This window comes from Protopterus annectens, chromosome 1.part0, assembly GCF_019279795.1.
Source record: "Protopterus annectens isolate FY-2018-M chromosome 1.part0, PAN1.0, whole genome shotgun sequence".
Taxonomy (NCBI): domain Eukaryota; kingdom Metazoa; phylum Chordata; order Ceratodontiformes; family Protopteridae; genus Protopterus; species Protopterus annectens.
Genome location: NC_056725.1, coordinates 1,990,316,324 through 1,990,330,283, shown reverse-complemented (window position 1 = coordinate 1,990,330,283; position 13,960 = coordinate 1,990,316,324). Strand labels below are relative to the sequence as shown.

Below are 13,960 nucleotides of genomic sequence, written 5' to 3'. Positions count from 1 at the left end.
AGGGCTCATATTTCTGGTCATTACCCCTTCACATTGTGGTTTACAAGCAGGTTTGTAGCCATCCATTCCTGTCTTTGCAGGCAGAGATAGCATGTGCACACATCTGAGTTTCAGACTTCACACACTCCATGGCATCCATGCTTCTAACCCCCCCCCCCCGTTACACTATCCTCTTCTGAACATTATGCAAACATTATCTGATAAGTATCCCTATAGTTATCATTTCATCCCAGCAGTATTTAGGGGTTGTTCCACAGTTCATGCAGTAGGACATGGTGAACATGCTACCGGGATTTGTCAACATGGCCTTGCATTTGTGTTCTGTGGACTGTTATGTTGTTATCCATGAGATAACATACACTGGCAGTACGGGTGAGACACAGACCTTTGACAGAGGACTGTAGGGCATTTGGTAGTAATGCAGGCCATCTGTAGCAGGCCAGTGCATTGTATCACTCCTACAGTCCCAGGCTGAAAGCCACTATATTCCACTGGGGTGACAAGGTAGGTGTGCAAGGTGTTAATGTCAATAGTTTCTGTCCTTATTGATCCGTTGGTGTTGATGCTGGTAGGGTGCTGCTTACAGCCATGAACACATCGGCATGTGACACCTCTTCAGCATGCTGTATTCTGTGGCTATTCCCATACAGAGGTGGGGGTCATATTGTACTCATTCTCAACAGCACGGATAAGACCTGTGAGGTACCTGTGGCTGATGGCGGGGTGAGCTGGGTGGATGTGTGCTATGGAAGCTACTTGCAGCTGACTCACAGATATACATGGGGCATTCCACTTATGCTGGCTTGTACAGGGACATCAGCAGTTTCTCAGTACTTCATACATGCACCTTTTGTGGTCTGCCAGTATTTGGCCAGACGACATCAGTATTCCATACTACACAGCCAACTAATGTGCTGCTAACCTGTATGTACAATTCTAAAGGTGTGTTCATTTGACAGTAACATTTTATACACTCTCTGTCTAGGGTACTTCCACCTGTGTACTGTTTGTATGTCTGGGTCCACTTTCATGACATGTCTATCTTTCAGATGGTGACAGATATTACATCCGAACAATTAGTATGGATTACTGCTGGATTGTGTCTTGCTGGGATGCATTGTGTTTGGCACTGCAGTTGTGAGAACTTGGCCCTGTCATCAACAGTACTGGCCACTGGTCACTGAGACACAACCCTCCATGCCTACATGCTGACCTCTTTCACACAATATACAACACAGAACAACCTAACACACAGATCCCTGCATATTGTACACGTGTTACAATCTATCCTGCTACTTTGGCCAGCTCAGGTAATCTGTGTTCCACTGTTATTATACCTATACGTACATGTTACTACATTTCTACATAGGATTGGGGGGGGGGGGCACACCTGCCAACTGTAAACATTTGCTATGACTGTACTGGTATTTCATGTACTCCATTTCAGTCTGTATTCTGACCTATCATGCAGACTAGAGGCATATCAGTGTACTAAAGTTCTTAGGTTTTATTAACCTACATTTCAGTTTCAGACTTCTTACCCTTCAGAACAAACATCCCACTGCCTGACATGTTGCAGTCTGGCTGTGTAGGTCTGGAGGGGGCTGTTCTCCATATCCATCAGTCAGTGGCCTTAGTACAGCCTTTCTTTGTGTTTGTATACACCTGTCCTGCTGGCTGAGACTGTTGCTGGGTATGTGTGCCTCACTGACATGCATGTGTGTATCCTATGGATACACATTTGGCCCACCACATGTCCTGCAGTGGGTTTTGTCACCTTGTCTAGTACTGCCTACTATGCTGACACCAGTATTTGTTAATGATTTCATGCGGCCGATATAGGTGTCTAGTATCTGCTGGCATCCCATTCAGTGACCCGATTCCCTAACATGCTCACATCCATACTATAGATACAGGTAACAGAAAATACGACTACATTCAGCAATTGATGGTGAGTGTGACCTACCTTGTGGCTATGCCAGTATTGAGGATGGTGCCGGAGGGCTGACTATGTTGGATGTACATAGTACACTCCCTATACATGGTTAAGCACAGGTTTTGTCATGTTTGGCATCCCTTTTACTTTATGTGCAAATTGGAGTGAGGTGTCATTCCCTGGGTTCCTACCATGTCAGTGTATGTGCTATGCATTACGTCTTTGCCAAGGCCTAGCATACTGGGCACCCCTCCTTCTGCCTACTGGGGAAGGCTCAGGTTGTTCCTCCTCCGAGTCACTCTGTGCCTGTGCAGGCCTTATCAATGGTGAAGGGCTGTGTGGCCCTGCCCCATGATGTACCTGCTGCAGCTGTTTCTGCAGGATCATATTGTGTAGCATGGCACATACAATGACAATTTGGGTACATGTAGCTGGTGAGTACTGCAGTGGTCCACCAGACATGTCCAGGCACCAGAACTGTGACTTGAACATTCCAAACACACGCTCTATTATGATTCTGGTCTGTGCGTGTGCCTCATTATAGACTCCTTGTTCAGATGTGTGTGCATTTCTGATGGTTGTCATCAGCCACGGCTCTAGTGCGTAAGCAGCATTCCCCACTAGGTGGCCATATGTGATGTTCAAGGGTTCATAGGTTGGTACTAGGCTAATGGCCCTAGGTCCTATACAAGCCTAGTCATAACAATTCCCTGTCTATTTCTTCCCACACTATTTACTTCCCTGGACCCCTGTCTAGCAGGGCGACTGACCTGATCCCCAGGGTGAATTTCCTTTCTCCCATCCAATCATCAAGGTTCCTTTTGAAGAGGGCCAAAGAGGCGCTCTGCTTGACATGTATGGGCAGTCTATTCCAGAGTCTGGGAAGTCTCTGGGTTAGGAATATATCCCTCCAGCATGTGTTGTTTATTGTGATGATAAGATTTAGATCCCTGGAGCATGTGGCTCTGAGGGATTGGGATTTCTTTAAGTGTAGCATATCCAGCAGCTCTGGGTTTGACATGGCCTTGTATGTTAAGCAGAGATTGCCTCAGAGTAGACGATATGTGACAGAGTATAGCTGGAGTTTTTTAAGGCGATCAGCATAGAGCATCTGCTTTAGGCCTGTGATTTGGCAAATTTCTGGTCCAGCTGCATCATATGCCAGATGTGGGAGTCGTGATAGCTTCTAGGGCTGACAGCAAACACATTCATTATAATGAACTGGCATCGCACATGACCTGGCAGTTGATGAAGGGGAAGCCCTTGCTGTTTATGCAGCCCCTACCCAGCTCTCCAGGTGGTGCTTTGATGTGTATGTGCGTGCAGTCCATAGAACCCACTTCCTCAGGGTATTCTGCTATTTGGTGGAAGAGACACATATTGCTGGTCAATGCCTCATGAGTGTTGAGGAAATATATGTGCTCACTGGTATGTGCTGACATGACATCCAGGAACTGGTGGAGTACCCTGGATGCTGATGCCTGTGAGATCCCCATGATATCCCAAGTTGGCTAGTATTTTTAAGCCTACATATGCCATGGTATCCACTGGGATGGGTTCTCCCCTGTTGGTTCTGTGTGTGAGACATGGCCGGCACAGCTCAACAATTTGCTGTAGGAGGTCCCTGTCCACCTTATAGTGCTCCACTATCTCCAGCTCATGTAGCCCTTGGTAGGTTAGCCTGGGTCTGTACATTCTTCTCCTTCTCCTCACTGTGGGTTGGTCATCAGCATTCTCATCCTCACCACCCACAGCCTCTTCCACATGTTGATTTATGAGAGTGAATGCAACCCCTATCATTTTGTTGCTCTTGTTAGGTAAAATTTCCCCATTGGTGTACACTGGTGGTGAAGAGTTTGTGGGAAAAACCAGAGAGAAATAGTTTATAGTATTGTGCTGGGCTGGGCTGCTGCCTGTGTAATTGGCTGATTCTGATACATTTCACCTGCCAGCTATGCTAGTTCTCCTTGATTACCTTCCTACTGCTGTTTTATCTTCCATTGCCTTCCTGTTTAAGCACACCGCGTAAACCCAGGGCTCAGATGTGAACGGAGCTACTATTTCCTAGTTAGTTTTTTTTTTTTGTTTTTTTAAACCCGGTGAGCGGCATGCACACCCGTTTAGGTAATGTAAAGAGTGCTAGGCAGCTTCATACACACCCCTTTCCTTAGCTCGACTAAGCTAAGGGCAAACCCGAAGCCACAGAGCTCCAATAAGCTTACATTATGCCTGACACACCCCTCTATGATGTCAGCTAACTCTTAGGCTTGCACCATGGTTTTCCTGCACCTACATGGTTGGGTGCAGGCTAACCATGAGGGGAAATCTATGATTCAGTATCATTCCCCTCATTTGCGTAGAATTGCCTGCTAATGCCTAGTTACAAGTCTGACACTGAGCCTTCCCCCTTATCAATCACTATTCACTGGCCTTGTTGTCTTCTGCCTGCCATTGACTATAATAGAAAAATTGTGATTTTTCAGAAAAATCTTTTTTCAAGGTTTTAGTTTTATTTTCGGGCTGATAACTTTTGCAAGCCACTGCCCTACGCTTAAACGACTAAAATCAGCCAAAATAAAATAAAAGTTATTTTTTGTTATTTTGAAACTGGTTTTCATGTCAATGGCCATATATTTTGCCATTTGCATGCCTTCCACATTATATACACCCTTTATTTGGAGCTGTGATGGCTCCATTTTGTAGTTTGCAGAAATGTACTCAGTTACTAACCGAGTACATTTCTACAGGTTACACTAATCCTGCACGGATGGCAGCCAGCTTCCTGGATCACCAATTCACCTCATTTGCATGGCGTTCAAGTGCAAATGGGGTAATTAGCATACAGGAGCTGCATCCATGCAGGAATAGTGCAGGAGCACTCGTGCATGTCCCCGTAGCTTGTTCGGGGATCTCTTGGCAGCCATGTTGCCTACAGCAGCTCCTGCACTATTCCTGCATGCTGTGCAGAGCTTGCTGAATCCCAGGGATAATGTTGCATGCATGTTAAGGGAACAGTCTTTACTGTCATAAACTTCTTACAGTTAACACATAACTTGCCCCCCTTGGTCTTGTTTAATGTCTACATTTATTGTTAGAAAATAAGCTCAGGAGTTAAGGAATGTGGAATGACCACTCAGCATTCCAAAGTAGGGAAACGGGACAAAAACAAGTGCTTCAATTTATAGTACAAAATCTGTAAGCCGAGACTAGAACCTTAACTTCCAGTTACCTTTTGTCTTTCGCTTGCTGTGTTTTTAACAACTAGAGTTTAAAAGTACAGGCAGAAAACAGGTGAAAAGTAAGTTATTTTACCTGTTCAGTTTTTTATAATCTGTTGCTCACATGGGTGTCTGCTCATGCTGAAACTCAACTACGTGGTTAAGTGAGGTACAACAGCCATGCAGAGATAGAAAAGCTGTAGTGTGAAGCTGTTGCACCTTGCCTAAATACAAGTAAGTTTAAGCAAAGTAAGTATGACCCCTCTTACATGGGGTGTAATTGTAGGATAGGGTTTCTGACAGTGAATGGGAGGGGGGTTTAGTTCATGAACATGGAGTTTTAGGGCTAAGGAGATGAGACAGAGGAGATAGTTTAAGGTTAGGGAGCGGGAAATGAATTTAGGGTTAGATAATGATCATGGACTTTAGGTTTAGGGAGCAGGAAAGGCATTTTAATGTTAGAGAGGAGAAAAGGAGTTTAGGGGCAGGAAGCAATAGAGGAGTTTTAGGTTTATGGAGTGATTGTGGTCTTTAAGTTTCGGAGGTGGTAGTGGAGTTTTAGGCTCAGGAAATAATTACAGACTTTAGGGTTAGGGAGTGTAAGGAGAGTACTATGGTTAGAGTTAGGGACTTGGTGTGAGTTTTAGGGTCAGAGTTAGGGCTGGTAGAAATATGTTCTTTAGTAGGGTCAAGTGGTGAGAGGGTTAGGTAATTAAGTACAATCAGGATACTGGGAGGTAGGGCACATGCCATTTAGAGCTAGTGTCAGTGAGCAAGTTTGTTGTGAGCTACCAGCATGCAAGTACTTGTAGTAGGCACTTCTGAAACTCATAAGTGTTGAGGCCTGGGATAGCAAGATTAAATGTGAGATAAAGGGGAGTTACATACTTTAAAGACTTGCAGTCATGCCAAAAATAACTTTAAAGGGAAGCAGTGATCACTGACATTCACTGTTCTTCTTTAGCATCACAGTTATTATTATTTTGTTTTACTCTAGGACTTGCAATTATGGGTCTCAGAATTAGAACAGAGAGCCAAACCAAAAGTTATTGTAACTGAAGTCACTGCCGGAGTTATCAGCAGATGATTTATTAGTGGAGTCCATAGTCTGTGATGCATTTATTGCAACATGAGGTACTTTGGAGGTTGTAGTCTACCTGCAACTACTCTACATGTAAAGGTAAGAAAAGTACATAGTACCTGCTACATTTCTGGTGTGTATAAAATGAAAATGCATCCCATACATCTCCAATTAACTGTCATTAAAACAAATACCAGCAATAAATAAATAAAATAACTTTTTATAATGAAAGCTATTATTGAAAACCCAGGTGACAACAGGACTGATAGCTGTTAGTTTCAGCTTTTCACAAAATACAAGAAAATAGCCCTGAATTTTCTAAGTAAAAAGCATACATCATTGTCAGCATGGATGGGGTTTGTTAAGTATGTGGGCACTAATATTAGCTGAAAGCCATGTCATGACAACTCTTTATTTTATATCACATCTGATGTTAGTACTTGCCCCACTGCTTGATATTCCTCTGCCATTAGTCCCTGCTGCTCAGTACTATATATCACTCGTCACCAAAATTGCTGTTATAACTTCCGAATTGATACCAACTATCCACCATCATGACTGAATTACAGTCAAAACTGCAAACTAAATTATCATTAGGTATAAGTAATGTGATCTGTTTCTGGTAGGAATTACTTCACTTCCTCTCTGTGCAAAAGCACAAAGAAATGAAATAATAATTAATTGTTAGTAGTGAATAAACATGTTTTGACTCCCACAACACATTCCATGTGTCTCTGTAGTTCTCTGTTACTAGTTCATTTCACAAATATAAGTGCTGGCAGCATGTAAAGCATGTCCTGCAGTAGAAAATTCGAAGATTCGGGTCTCCTATCATAATCAAGGTGCTATACATTTAAGAAATGGATGAAAAGAAAATATACCCCATCAGAGTACAATGACATCAATTTTGAGAAGTTGTAAGTACTAAAGTATGCTCAGTGAGGTGTGATCATAATTCTTTGTAGTACATGCAGTTTATCTGATCCACATGCTGCCGCTTAGGGAGAGAGAGAGATAGAGAGAGAACTGTAGGAAAAAAATAAGCATTTTAACACAGAATTGTGTGACACCACTAAAAGTTATAGCTTTCAGTCTAGCGGTGGTGGTGGTGGTGCGATAGCATTGTCACCTCACAGTAAGACGTCCTGTATGATTCTCAGCTAGAGCGTCTTCTGTGTGGAGACATGTGTGAACAGGTGTACCTTCGTTGAAGGTTGTGCGTCAGGGCTGGCAACTCAGCACGTAAAAATCTACTACCAATCATTAGCGGACCAGAGTTTCGCTGTAGCGACCCCTAACCGGGAAAAGCCGAAAGACACAACAACATGGAGCTTTATTTGCTCCATTGTGATATGAGACAGAGGGAATTATAAAGACAGAGAAAAAGAAAGAAAATAATTGTAGGAATGTGAAATGTTTTAGGTTCATAGGTTCATACTAGGCTATCTGCCCTAGGGCATTTATAAGTCTAGCCAGAGTGTGTTTGGCTTTCGCCACCCATTTTAAATTAATTTTGCTATGCCCTTTTTCGAGTTTAGTATACTGTGCCTCTGTCTAACAGTGACACAGAGGTGATACCCAGGGTAAACCTACTATCTCCCATCCACTCATCAAGATTCCTCTTGAAGAGAGTCAATGAGGGACTCTGCCTAACCTGGACTGGGATCATATAGCTACCCAATGTGGGGCGCGAACCCACGACCCTGGGATTAAAAGTCCCATGCTCTACCGACTGAGCTAGCCGGGCAGGTTTGCAACTTTGAAAGCTGCAGCAAACTATGCATTGCCTCACAGAAGCAGACAGAAGTAAGGCCTATCTCTGATCCTATAATGGCTTAAACAGATGTAATACATTTTGCTCCACTGCCCACGCAAAAAGAAATGTGGCAGTGTGAAGTGTATTACAGCTTTTAAAGCTGCTTCAGCTTCTGTACACTGCTCTTTACTCGCTGCTGTTTATGCTCTAGCATTAGATTAGAGCATAACAGAAAGATGCTTAACAAAATTAGCATTCAAAGCTTTAGCACTGCTATTACAGTTTGCTTATATTGCATTATAAGAAATTACTGTGCAAAGCAGAAAATATTTTTAAAGGCTTCCTACTATCCGACTACTAATCATGACAAGCCTCTCCATGCAGCATTTTACAGTTGCTGAGTCATCGTGTTCAGTATTGTCTTATTATTTTATGCAAATGCTTTGATTACATGGAAAAATATTCACTTTTTATTATTTTATTTGACATCTGATGACAGTGATAAGCATTTTATTTTTGTATGCATTATAACAAATATTAGACTTAATTGCTTTTGTCATATTTTTCTTGTTATTACAGTTAAATATTCTGTGTAACTACATCTTCATTAGACACTTCTTTGTCTTAAATAATGATATACAGAATTTGGTAATAATGCTGTGATTTTCATTTAGTCTTTTGAATATGAATCCTAAACCTCTTATTTTTTTTATTTATCACTTATTTGCAACCACTCCAGTTTGCAGTTATTTAGAGCACCCAAAGATTATTTCTATTTTACAACTTGACAAAACAAGGCAAAACACGTTACAGTGAAAGATTTGTGCATTTTACAACTTCTCAAAGAATTCTTCACAGTCTTATGAAAACCTTTGTTTTATTTTCTATTATGCATCTTTTTTTTATAGATAAAATGAATTAGGTATTGTTTTTGGTAAGCTGCCCTTACAGTTCAACATGAATCCCTCTTAGAGGAGAAAACAGATGCGCTTGAAAAATGTTGTTTTATAATTTTTGTTGACCATCTGGGATACAGCTGCTCTGGCCAGATTGCCAATAGCCCACTAATGTGATGCGTTACCTTGAGAGAAAAACAGCATCTGCCTGACTTGCCTGGTAGCCACACAATGGCTTCCTCCAGTCTTTGCACATTGATGGATGGGGGCAAGGTCACTTATATTCACAGCAAGCATGTTTACTCTTTTCTTTTGCCTAACTGGTGTACTGTGCTGGTAGCCACATTCTGTTACTGTTACTGCTAACCACTGTTTTTCCCACACATTTGCTCTGCAGCCTGCATAGCCTGTAATGGCATAAAGAAGGAAAATCTACAAACTGGCAGAATATATGTCTACGTCAAAGAATGCACAGAGCTATAACAGAGGAACAGCATTTTGAGAATCCACAGTTAATACATAATATTTTCCTTGTTAATGTAGTATTGATCCACACACACACACACACACACACACACACACACACACACACACACACACACACACACACACACACACACACACACACACACACACACACACACACACACACACACACACACACACACACACACACACACACACACACACACATACACGTGGGGAATACCTAAGTGCAGTATTGATTCTGAGATATCCGACTCATTTCTGCACAGTGCCATAGCACACAGCAGCACTATATAGCACAGTGTTATGTAATAACACACCTGTACAAATATTCAGAAAAGGTATAAAAGGTGTAATTTCCATGCCAAGCATCATGTGATGACTCACATGCCCCTAATTGGTAAGTGGAGCACATATCTCCCTTGCAGGGTAATGGCCCCACCATCCTTTGTACTGCCATGCTAGTAAATACTCAGACAGACATCACTGTGGTTGTAAAAGCTCTGTCAGCTCTTTCTTCATCAGACCATCACTCTGCAGAAAGCATTCCATGCCATTGCAACATCACCTCCGAATCTTAACATTATACTCTGCCATCCTCATCTTCTGTGATTAGTACTATTCCAAAATAAATAATGTATGATACATTAGTAAATGACAGAAACCTGTTCAGACCTGCACTTATTTCCTTTGTTATCCTCCAAATAGCAATACCTGCATGGACCAATGCCTGCATCCAGTGCCTGTACCTTGCCAGTCATCATCAAGTGGAGAGATGTACAGTAGGTTGTTACAATTACTGGCCATAAAGTAACCAATATCATCTGCTGTATCCACTACAGGATTGCTTAACCACCTGGTTTGTATGATCAGTGATCTAAGACCAAGTATACTGCTAGTGAGAAGCTTGATTTGATATTTATATTTATGCAGTTATTAGGGTATGGAAGTGACCTCTAAGCTAAAAAGATCCACTGTTTTGAAGTTATGCAAAATTCCACAGAGAATTGGAAGGATGGATTCCATGCTTGTTACAGCCAAATTACATTTGAGATAATGTTATGCAGTCACTCAGATATGCAGAATTTCTAGTGAGTTTTGACTCACTGTGTAAGCACATCACCTCGTGTGCAGTTATGCATTATGGGATACTAAGTAAGACAATTAGATCAGGCTACTAACAGACTGAGAGCAGTCATTTCATTCTGTGTCAGCATATGCCTAACCTAGTCCACCTACAGGACAGTCCTAGAGATGAGCACAGAGAAGTAATAATAAACACATCATCCATATGTATATGTTTCTAATCAGCACTGATAAAACTTTTCTGTCCTAGTACAAAAACTTGAAAAGCTATGCCTCTCTAATATATGCCATAATACAAATGGCAGAAATGAATCTAGTACCAGTTATGTGAATAAAGACATAAAAGGAGCCCCAAACATATTTCTGTTGCTTTGAAGCTACTTACAAATGGAGGTGCTTTGGACTCTGACTAAGAAAGGTCATGCTGCAGAACACAGCTGAGAACTGTCATTACATATAAGCATTCTTAATGTTGCAATTTATTTATTCAAGAAAAGGAGAACAAAACACTAATGTTGTTGGCTGACAAGATGATAGTTGCCAGCAGATGTAAAGCAAGAGTCCAACCTGAATCAGGAACAGATAGATGTACTTCTAAGTACATTGTCAGTATGAAGAAGTAAACAGTCAAATGCTTACAAGAGGCTGCCAGAGATATTCCCCTACAGAGACATGCTGCATGAGAAAAGAAAGACAGCTGTGATCAAAAGCATTGGTCATCTGGGGACAGATAATTTCTAAACACAATGTTATTCTATGCATCATTTCACACTGAAGACCTTTATTTCAGGATCAGGGATAGGATTTTTTTCTTTTATATAGTTTTTCTTTGTGCTATCTGCAATTTTTTAGATTAAGTGGTATAAAAAGATTTTGTTTTCTTTTTCATTGTTTGCACAAACTCAACTTGCTATTAAACATAATAGAATAAAAGACAGCATGTAGTTGGTCTTTCGGCTTTTCCCGGTTAGGGGTCACCACAGCGGAATTCTGGTTCGCTAATGATTGACAGTTTTTTTTTTTTTTTTCTTATGGTGTAGAGTTGTCAGCCCGATGCCCAACCTTCAACGAAGGCATGCCCATTCAACGCATGTCTTTCGAACGCCCACTCAACCGCAGGGAGGACATGCAGACTCCACAAAGAAGGCACTCCCAACGTAAGCCGAGAATTGAATGGGAGAACCTCTTGCTGTGAGGCAACAACACCACTGCTGCACCAACGCGGAACAAGGGTGCAAATGCAACTGATTAATACACATCTATACTATGCCACTCTGCCCACATATAATTTTTACAGTTCTGTACCTCCAACACTTATATGTTTGCATACAACTTTTCTTCAAATATTTGTACTAGAATTCTAAGGATTCCTGACAATAGATCAATGCTGTATTATTTGACTGCTAACGCTTTGAAAAAATCTCACCAAAATCACTCTCATTAACCATTGGAGTAATCCTTTTCTTGCATGGGGGCAAAACCCCAGTCCTTTTTATGTGGTGAAACATGCCTTACACCCCCGGAACAGAAATACATTTACTCTTGAGTTCACTAGCACAAGAGAAAATTGAATACTCCATTATAGCTAAAAGAATTTTCAGTGAAATATCTTTGCAGAACCAGTATTCAAATAACCATTGTAATGGCCCAAAGTTGGCTTTAAAAAAATCATCCCTGATCTCATATCATGAAAATGTAATTTCATGTTTTTAAGAAGTATAATCAGGGTTCCTTGTCATCAGTATACGTGGTTACCTATTGTTATATGGTACATTATATTAAGTCCTGGTGGATCACTAGAATTTTTTGTCAAATTTTAACAATTAAAAATAATTTAGCACCCCTGTGAGAAATGAAGGGCAAGGCCACACTCCACCAGTTCAGGGGACATATCCTGATTAACAGCATCTTCTGAGGAAAGATAACCTTGAGATAAGTTTGAACTACTTGATAGAATGATATTTCAAGTTGTGAGACTTGTGACCATACATTTACCTTTGCAATTAGGTCAGTGCAGAACAGAATAAAAAGAAATGGATTCAGTGCCAGTCTTTATGGTGTACCTATATTTCCACAGATCACTTCTGACAAGGCTGGCCTATAAATTGCCTGGAAAGTAAGATTAGGTTTAATACCACTTAACTGAGCATGGCATCAACAAAGCCAAGATCTTCCTGCTTGTAGATGGTTATTTCAATCAACTTGAAAACGTTTCTCATATCCACAGGTATGGCACTACAAGGCATTACAGTGCCATTTGGGAAAACCACCCAGACTAATTACTCCATTGATAAGCTGCTGGCTACTGAGACTTGTCTGCATATATCAACTGGACACAAGCTGATTTAAGTATATTTTCTCTACACTTATTTAAGATTTGAGTCAGTAAACATTGTGTGTCTTTGATTCACTAAATATTGTGTCTCTGTCTCTCTGCAGTTATCTGAGCTCACTGAAAGTTGTTAGACTACTTTGAAATTCCTTTGTTAGTGCTACTTAGCTTGGAGGTTTCTGCTAGCATTAAAATCTGTGTTGGTTACATTTCTAGTAATCATTTTAAATCGAGTTGCTGGCTACTGAGACTTGTCTGCATATATCAACTGGACACAAGCTGATTTAAGTATATTTCTCTGCACTTATTTAAGATTTGAGTCAGTAAATATTGTGTGTCTTTGATTCACTAAATATTGTGTCTCTGTCTCTCTGCAGTTATCTGAGCTCACTGAAAGTTGTTAGACTACTTTGAAATTCCTTTGTTAGTGCTACTTAGCTTGGGGGTTTCTGCTAGCATTAAAATCTGTGTTGGTTACACTTCTAGTAATCATTTTAAATTGAGTTGCTGGCTACTAAGACTTGTCTGCATATATCAGTTGGACACAAGCTGATTTAAGTATATTTTCTCTGCACTTATTTAAGATTTGAGTCAGTAAATATTGTGTGACTTTGATTCACTAAATATTGTGTCTCTGTCTCTCTGCAGTTAGTTCCCCACTCCCCCTCCCTATTCTCATTGTGGTGTTAATCTTGGTGGCTTTGGAATTGCCTGCCTCGGCTGTAAATCTCTTTTTGCACACTCCTCCTGGACCTATCTCATTTGCTCACTCAGCTGAGTACAGTGAGATCATATTTTGATTTTGGATACTCCTACCAGTCCCATCTCCTCTGCCTTGTACAGAGAGAGCACTTGGGAAGGGCATTCCCCTATAGTATCTTAATCTGCTCTGTTTCCTCCATCTCAAAAAAAAAACAAAAAAAAAATTTGCACTTCATCTGCCTTACTGTATTTGTGTTTCTTCCTACTTTATTACCTTATTTTGCTTTTGCCTCTTCTTAAAAGTACTCAATTGAATTTATTCTACTGCCTTTATTATTGGTTTTTAGTAGCCTGATTAAATTGTAACTGTTATTCTAAGGCCCTTGGTTTAAGCACTTGGGCTTCAAACCAGTTGTTTTACATTAAGAAGGTTTGTGGTCTGCACTGTTGTGGCAGGACAGGTAGCG

At 41.0% G+C, this 13,960-nt stretch overlaps 1 non-coding gene across 1 annotated transcript; it reads right to left on the bottom strand.

The window, feature by feature from the left end:
- Nucleotides 1-7,909: 7,909 nt before the first annotated feature.
- TRNAK-UUU lies at nt 7,910-7,982 on the bottom strand. Its single transcript has one exon. It is a non-coding gene; the product is annotated as a tRNA-Lys (tRNA).
- Nucleotides 7,983-13,960: the final 5,978 nt, after the last annotated feature.